A 9,500-nucleotide genomic window follows, 5' to 3' on the forward strand; every position below is an offset into this window, starting at 1 on the left:
CATTTGCTTCCAACCATCATGCCGAGGGTCGACGTGGATATAAAGCTAAATCATTTGTTTTGAAACGAATTTTCAGGCACCTGATTTTTATTTGATGGGTAGCATAAGCACCCGCCGTTCGAATTCCCAGTTCTCCAATTTTTTCGAAACAAGTGCATGCACTTATTATCATGATAAAAAAAACAATATCCATGCTGCATCCCAGTTATCAGTCTGTACTTGCAGAATTCTCTCATTTATTGAGCACGTATATTGTTTTTTCAGGTCGAGCAAGTTTCAACTAGCCTGTAGACTGCCCAGGGTTGGTTTTGTTTTTAACAGGCCCAGCCCATGACGACAACGGGGCATAAAGATCCAGCAGGTATCGACTGGCCTCTGGCCCGCTAGCGTTAGTTATATTTTGTCTTACAACATCCATAGGCAGTTTTTTTACTGAATCAAACACACAGCCCAGTTCTATTTTCCACTTGAAACGCATGTCCTACATCCGTTTTCTAATCTCTACCTATAGTTTTACTAGTTCATATACACGTATCATTATATTGAGAACACATGAAATTCCCTTTTCATATTTACATCCTTATTTTTATTGTTTTTCCCACCCAACGCTGAATTTTTTACCACTGGTTTTCCCTTAAACCAACTCAATTGTCCCACGTCTTATTTGCTTACAAAAAAAGAACGATTTTTTTGGCAAATCAATAAGTTCTTAAAAATGTTTATCATTTCAGGATTACAACAGTTCAGACTCCACCGAAATATGCAAAATAAGGTTGAACTTTTTGACCGTGGTCCTGGGCAGAAAATGGGATGTAATAAATTACTTAAGAATTAGTAAATGGGTTGCAAATTATAAAAAAGAGCAAATGGGCTTTATGTTGTCTGCCACATATTTGGAGGCTGACTTGTGGGCCTACTAAGTTCATGCGTACACAAGGTTTCTCAAAAAAGAAACTTAGTCAACAATTGACTCTACCAGCATCAGACCGTTAGATTGACCGTTAGATGTCAATCTAACGGCAATCGTGCTTCTTCAGTCTCTGATCTTCCTGCCCCAGCCGCCCAAACCAGCACCGTCGGAACCGCCTGCTCCCGCCTCCCGTGGCTGGCAGTGCTATCGGGTAGGCCTCACGGCCCCATCATACTCGCATCCCTGGCTTGTCTATCCCTCCACTCACCCACACCTCTTGTTATTTTCCGGCGACGACAGCCGAACCAGTCAACCCTCATACTCTCCACCGCGTGGGCAGCCACTGTCGTGTCTTCCCCGGCTCCGTGTTGTTCCCTTCGTAGGCCTCGCCGCCGTCCACCGCCCTGGTGCTCTCAGCGCGGCGTGGTCAACGATGTCCATCCAACGGCCATAGTGATTCTTCAACCTCTGGTCTTCTTGCCCCAGCCGCCCAAAGCAGCGCCGGTCGTGCCGCATGCTCCTGCCTCCCGTGGCCGGCTGTGCTACTGCGGAGGCCTCACCGTCCCCATACTACTTCCACTGCTGGCCAGGCCATCCCTCCACTCACCCACTCCCCCTGTTATTCTGCGGCGACGACAGGCTCACACCACAGCCGAACCAGTGAACCCTCATACTCCTCTCCACGTGGGCATCCACTGCCGTGTCTTCCCCGGCTCCGCGTCGTCCCTTCCTAGGCCTCACCGTCGTCCACCGCCGTGGTGCTCTCGGTGCGGCGTGGTCAATGTGGTGAACGACCGACTTCCATCGAAAGAGTACTGTACATAGAGAGGCTGACAGCTGGGTCCATTGCAGCCACAAGGAAGTGCCTCCTTATTACGCGCAAAATAATTATTCCTCCACCTGACAGCAGGGACCCACCGGATGGGCCACCAGTATTTCATGGAAAAAACGTTTCCCCCCTGACTGCTGGGACCCACCGGACGGGCCACCGTATTTCACAAAAAAACCGTTTGCCCCTGACTGCTGGGACCCACCGGACGGACCACCGTACTTCGCAAAAAAAACATTCCCCTCGCTGTCAGCTTGGACCCACCGGAAGTGCCTCCTTATTACGCATAGAAAAATGAATACTCCCCCTGCTAGCTGGGACCCACAATGGTGGGAGGCTGACTTGTGGGCCTACTAAGTTGACGGGGACGGATGGCTTTGTCGACTTAGTCAATATGAACGATTCTAGCTCCAGTGACCGTACGATGTCCATCCAACGGCCATCGTGCTTCTTCAATCTCTGCTCTTCCTGCTCCAGCCACTCAAACAAGCACCGGCGGGACTGCCTGCTCCCTCCTCCCTGCGGCCGGCTTTGCAGCCTCGCAGGCCTCACCGTCGCATCGTACTCCCATCGCTGGCCTAGCCATCCCTCTACTCACCCACACCTGATTTTATTCTCCGGCGACGGCAGACGAACCAGTAAACCCTCGTACAGTCGTACTCCCCTCCGCATGGGAAACAACTATCGAGTCTTCCCTGCCTCCCTGTCATTCCCTTCCTAGGCCTCGCCGTCGTCCACCGCCCTGGTGCTCTCGGCGCGGCCTGGTCAACGTGGTCAACGGCCGACATGCATCTGAAGTGGACTGTACGTGGAGAGGCCGACAGCTGGGTCCACGGTCGCACGCAAGGTAATTCCTCCTTATTACGCGCAAAATAATGATTCCTCCACCTGACATTAGGGACCCACCGAAAGGGCCTCTGTATTTCGTGAAAAAAACGTGACCGCCGCTGACAGCTCGGACCCACCAGCTATATCTTCACACGCAAGGAAGTGCCTCCTTATTACGCACAAAAAAATGAATACTCCCCCTGTTAGCTGGGACCCAGTATAGTGGCAGGCTGACTTGTGGGCCTACTAAGTTGACGGGGACGGAGGGCTTTGTCAACTTAGTCAATATGCACGATTCTAGCTCCAGTGACCGTACGATGTCCATCCAACGGTCGTAGTGCTTCTTCAACCTCTGGTCTTCTTGCTCCAGCCACCCAAACCAGCGTCGGTCGTGCCTCGTGCTCCTGCCTCCCGTGGCCGGCTGCGATGCGGCGGAGGCCTCACCGCCCCCTACTACTCCCACCGCTGGCCAGGCCATCCCTCTACTCACCCACACCCCTGTTATTCTACGGCGACGGCAGCCTCACACTGCAGCGAACCAGTGAATCCTCGTACTCCTCTACGCGTGGGCATCCACTACCGCGTCTTCCCCGGCTCCGCATCGTCCCCTTCCTAGTCCTCGCCGCCATCCACCGCCCTGGTGCTCTCGGCGCGGCATGGTCAACATGGTCAAGGAACGACTTCCATCGGACGTGGACTGTACATGGAGAGGCTGACAGCTGGGTCCACGGCCGCAGCAAGGAAATGCCTCCTTATTATGTGCAAAATAATTATTCCTCCACCTAACAGTGGGGACCCACCGGACGGGCCACCATATTTCACGAAAAAATGTTTTCCCCCTGACTGCTGGGACCCACCAGCTACACCTTCACACGCAAGGAAGTGCGTCTGGGCAAAAAACAAAACGAATCGCCCCCCTGACTGCTGGGACCCACCAGCTACATCTTCGCATGCAAGGAAGTGCCTGATAGTCGGGACCCACCTGGTCAAAACGTACGTAGCGTTGTCATTCTGGTCGCGAACATGTATGTACATACTGGTCGATGTAGAGGCGCACATGTCGTAGTAGAGGTGCGCACGTGTCGTAGTAGAGGTGCGCACGCAGCATCTACACGTACGTACAACAGCCAGGGTGCAAGAAAGAAAATACGGCCACGTATGTGTACATACGGGCGGGGTCTCGAACGCCTACTCGCGCATACGTACGGCCAGGGCTTGTGTACATGGCTGGGTCGGAACGGAGAAACAACGTCGTCATGTTGTTCACGGGGAGGCAATGGAATGCGTCGTGTTCATGGGGAGGCAACAGAATGCGTCGTGTTCATGGGGAGGCAACGGAATGCGTCGTGCTCATCGGGAGGCAATGAAACGCGTGGGAGCCAACCGGCTGGGTCGGAACGGAATGCGTGGTCGTGTTCATCGGGAGGGCTTGGATGGAATAGGCGATGGAAACGAGGCCTAGCGTACCACAGAACGGAGGAAACGGACCTCCTACGGTCGAAATGGGGGTCCTATTGATTGGGAGGGGTGTGGTGTACCGCAAAACGGAGGAAACAGACCTCCTACGGTCGAAACGGGGGTCCTGTTGATCGGGAGGGGTGTGGCGTACCGTAAAATGGACGAAACGGACCTCCTACGGTCGAAACGGGGGTCCTGTTCATCGGGAGGGGTGTGGCGTACCGCAAAACGAGACTGTTCATCTCCACCGTCGACCTCCTCCAGTCTCCACGGGCTCCTGTTCATCCAGCCTCCACCGCACGCTACTCCACCGGCTACTATTCAACCACCCCTCCATCGTCTACTGTTCATCCAGCCCTCCACACCACGGGGTCCTGTTCAACCACCCCTCCACGGGCACCCCTCCACCGTCTACCGTTCATCCAGCCCTCCACACCACGGGGTCCTGTTCATCCAGAGGCAACACCACCGCTCACTGTTCATCCAAAACACCCCGCAACGCTCACTGTTCATCCCAGAGGCAGCATTGATCGGTTTCAGTTAGCAGCAGTAGCGAAGGAATCGCTCGATCGGGTTCAGTTAATAGCCATCGATCGATCGCTTGGGTTCAGTAACGCGTAGCCTGTAGTGCAATCGCTCGGGTTCAGTTAGAGCCCAACGCCTCGCTTGGGTTCAGTCAGAGCCAACGCCTCGCACACATGCGTGTACGTGTACGAGAGAAACACGCATCGCTAGGAAACTCCCAGCGTACCGGAAACTCCCCGAAATTTTCCTCGCCCTCGCTTCTACCACGGTTTTTGGAATGTCATGCAGCTGCGTCTCCGGCCCGCCTAGGACGAAAAGCCCATTTTCCGTCATGATTTTTTGTCATAGAAGTAGGAGCCCACCACATCTATGATGATACCGGGTGTTGTCACAATTATCGTCATAGAAGTGTCATATGTATGACAGGAAAAAAATTTGTTTGGCCCAAAATGTCACGGATGTGTCTTTTTTTGTAGTGATGCCACATCATCACTATGTCCTAGGTGGCAAATTTATTGACACCTGTCTTACAGCTGTTGGAGATGCCCTAAGGGTTGACGACTAATTAAACAACACACAATCGACAAATCAATCTATCGTCTTTTGCCTTTACACTACTAGGGAAAAGCCTAGCAGTAGCGCTAGTTTTTTGCCTCGCAGTAGCGCGGGGTGCCGCGCTACTGATAAGGCATTGCAGCTAACACCTAGCTGTAGCGTGTGTTGTCCCCCGCTACTGCTATACATGGCTAGAAGCAGTGAGCTTTAGTGCAACGTGCTGCTGCTAATAGCTACATCGCTTTTATCTAGGACGCACTACTGGTAAGAGCGCGCTGCTGCTAACTTTATTCCCCTCACTACTGCTAGTTTTATTAGTTTCTGTTATTTTTTTCTACATATTTGTTTTGTATTTGAACAGGTTTTATACAATAATCTTTAGCATGTCATACACATACAAATGTAATCATAGCATATACATACAAATAGTCTCATCAAATCATGTCATCATCATAATCATCATCCAACATAAAGTGGTCTCTCTTCATCCTCTCGAAAATAGCGATACAAGTCTCGATTACTTGCAACTACATCATCATCCATCTAAACAATGATATACGCGATAAGAGCTATCACTATGAGTGAGAGCGGAACTATGTAGTACATGAGTCCGTATCCCTCTCTCACATTAGCGTGAACCTAAACTAACTACTGGCTGTCGCTCCGAAACCGGAAACCGGTACACCTGGGCCTGACACTCCGGCCACTCGTCGTATACTCCTGGCGTAGCAATTCTTCGTCATCAATGATCTGATCTATGCACCTGCATCGTCACATGAGTCAATGATATGCAACATATATAGTTGAGCAACAGAAAGAGACAGACTTGGCAAAAATAGATGCAACATATCATAAGCATAATAACAAAGTTCATCGTACCCAAAATTCCCTAATTAGAGTGATCTTCGCTAGTTGAGGAGGACGGTTTAATTACATCACAAATAAAGTTTCTTCGTGCAAAACTCAAAGTTTTGTCATACAAAAAGTATGGACTAAATGGACACATTGTCTGTTGGGGAACGCAGTATTTCAAAAAAAAAATCCTACGATCACGCAAGATCTATCTAGGAGATGCATAGCAACGAGAGCGGAGAGTGTGTCCACGTACCCTCGTGGACCGAAAGCGTAAGCATTTAGTAACGCGGTTGATGTAGTCGAACGTCTTCGCGATCCAACCGACCCAAGCACCGAACGTACGGCACCTTCGTGTTCAGCACACGTTCAGATCGATGATGTCCCTCGATATCTTGATCCAGTTGAGGACGAGGGAGAGTTCCATCAACATGACGGTGTGGCGACTGTGATGATGAAGTTACCGATGCAGGGCTTTGCCTAAGCACTACGACGATATGACCGAGGTGTGTAACTGTGGAGGGAGGCACCGCACACGGCTTAGAGAAGACTTGGTGTGCCTTTGGGATGCCCCCTCCCACATATATAAAGGGGGAGGAGAGGAGGCCGGCCCTAGAGGGGGTGCGCCAAGGGGGGAGTCCTACTTGGACTCCCGGTCCAAGTAGGATTCGCCCCCCCTTTCCTTTCCGAAGAAGGGGGGAGGGGAAAGAGAAGGAGGAGAAGAAGGAAAGTGGGGCCGCCCCCAACCCTAGTCCAATTCAGATTGGGCTTGGGGGTGCGCGCCTCCACCTGGATGCCGCCTCCTCTCTTCCACTAGGGCCCATGAAGGCCAATTAACCCCCAGGTTTCCGGTAACCCCCCGGTATTCCGGAAAATGTCCGAACCTTTCCAAAACCATTCCGATGTCCAAACATAACCTTCCAATATATCAATCTTTATGTCTCAACCATCTCGAGACTCCTCGTCACGTCCGTGATCTCATCCGGGACTCCAAACAAACTTCGGTTCATGAAATCACATAACTCATAATACAAATCATCATCGAACGTTAAGCGTGCGGACCCTGTGGGTTCGAGAACTATGTAGACATGACCGAGACACATCTCCGGTCAATAACCAATAGCGGAACCTGGATTCTCATATTGGCTCCTATATATTCTATGAAGATCTTTACCGGTCAAACCGCATAACAACATATGTTGTTCCCTTTGTCATCGGCATGTTACTTGCCCGAGATTCGATCGTCGGTATCATCATACCTAGTTCAATCTCATTACCGGCAAGTCTCTTTGCTCGTTCCGTAATGCATCATCCCATGGATAACTCATTAGACACATTGCTTGCAAGGCTCATAGTGATGTGCATTACTGAGAGGGCCCAGAGATACCTCTCCGATACATGGAGTGACAAATCATAATCTTGATCTATGCCAACTTGATACGTCTCCAACGTATCTATAATATTTAATTGTTCCATGCTATTATATTATCAACCTTGGATGTTTTATATGCATTTATATGCTATTTTATATGATTTTTGGGACTAACCTATTAACACAGAGCCCAGTGCCAGTTTCTGTTTTTCCCTTGTTTCAGTGTTTCGCAGAAAAGGAATATCAAACGGAATGAAACCTTCGGAAAAGTTATTTTTGGAAGGAAAGCAATACAGGAGACTTGGAGTGCACGTCGGGAAAGAAACGAGGGAGGCACGAGGTAGGGGGCGCGCCCACCCCCCTAGGCACGCCCTCCACCCTCGTGGGCCCCTCGTGGCTCCCCTGACGTATTTCTTCCGCATATATATATATATATCCATATACCCTAAAACGATCGGGGAACACAATAGATCAGGAGTTCCGCCGCCAGAAGCCTCCGTAGTCACCGAAAGCCAATCTAGACCCATTCCGGCACCCTGCCGGAGGGGAAATCCTTCTCCGGTGGCTATCTTCATCATCCCCGGCGCTCTCCATGACGAGGAGGGAGTAGTTCACCCTCGGGGCTGAGGGTATGTACCAGTAGCTATGTGTTTGATCTCTCTGTCTCGTGTTCTTGATTTGGCACGATCTTGATGTATCGCGAGCTTTGCTATTATAGTTGGATCTTATGTTTCTTCTCCCCCTCTACTCTCTTGTAATGGTTTGAGTTTCCCCTTTGAAGTTATCTTATTGGGTTGAGTCTTTAAATATTTGAGAACACTTGATGTATGTCTAGCCGTGCATATCTGCGGTGACAATGGGATATCATGTGATTCACTTGATGTATGTTTTGGTGATCAACTTGCGGGTTTCGCCCATGAACCTATGCATAGGGGTTGGCACACATTTTTGTCGTGATTCTCCGGTAGAAACTTTGGGGCACTCTTTGAGGTTCTATGTGTTGGTTGAATAGATGAATCTGAGATTGTGTGATGCATATCGTATAATCATACCCACGGATACTTGAGGTGACATTGGAGTATCTAGGTGACATTAGGGTTTTGGTTGATTTGTGTCTTAACGTGTTATTCTAGTACGAACTCTAGGGCTGTTTGTGACAATTATAGGAATAGCTCAACGGATTGATTGGAAAGAATAACTTTGAGGTGGTTTCGTACCCTACCATAATCTCTTCGTTTGTTCTCCGCTATTAGTGACTTTGGAGTGACTCTTTGTTGCATGTTGAGGGATAGTTATATGACCCAATTATGTTATTATTGTTGAGGGAACTTGCACTAGTGAAAGTATGAACCCTAGGCCTTGTTTCAATGCATTGCAATACCATTTACGCTCACTTTTATCATTAGTTACCTTGCTGTTTTTATATTTTCAGATTACAAAAACTATTATCTACTATCCATATTGCACTTGTATCACTATCTCTTCGCACCTATACAATTTACCATTGTATTGGGTGTGTTGTGGACACAAGAGACTCTTTGTTATTTGGCTGCAGGGTTGCTTGAGAGAGATCATCTTCATCCTATGCCTCCTACGGATTGATAAACCTTAGGTCATCCACTTGAGGGAAATTTGCTACTGTCCTACAAACCTCTGCACTTGGAGGCCCAACAACGTCTACAAAAAGAAGGTTGTGTAGTAGACATCAAACCCTTTTCTGGCGCCGTTGCCGGGTAGGTGAGTGCTTGAAGGTATATCTTTAGATCTTGCAATCGAATCTTTTTATTTCTTGTTCTAGCACTAGTTTAGTTTATAAAAGAAATCTATAAAAAATGGAATTGAGTTTGCCTCATATGCTTCATCTTTTTAATATCTTTCGTGAGTATGATGGAAAGGAAAATTGTGCCAAGGTGTCAGAAGAAGAATGCATTAAAATGTTTGGCACTAAATCTTTGAATGATGAGCATGATTGCAATGTTGTTAGTATGAACTCCTTGAATATCCATGGTACTAATGATGATTGCACTAGTCATGATGAAAATATCTCTTATAAGCATGTCGATTTTTGTGGAGTATATTGGGTTTGCAAGTACACACCAAATATGGAAGATAGATATTGCAAGAGGCATAAGTACTTGGAAACTAAATGGTTGCAAGAAAGGCTAGATGCT

Source organism: Triticum dicoccoides, chromosome 7A (genome assembly GCF_002162155.2).
Source record: "Triticum dicoccoides isolate Atlit2015 ecotype Zavitan chromosome 7A, WEW_v2.0, whole genome shotgun sequence".
NCBI classification, from domain to species: Eukaryota; Viridiplantae; Streptophyta; class Magnoliopsida; order Poales; family Poaceae; genus Triticum; species Triticum dicoccoides.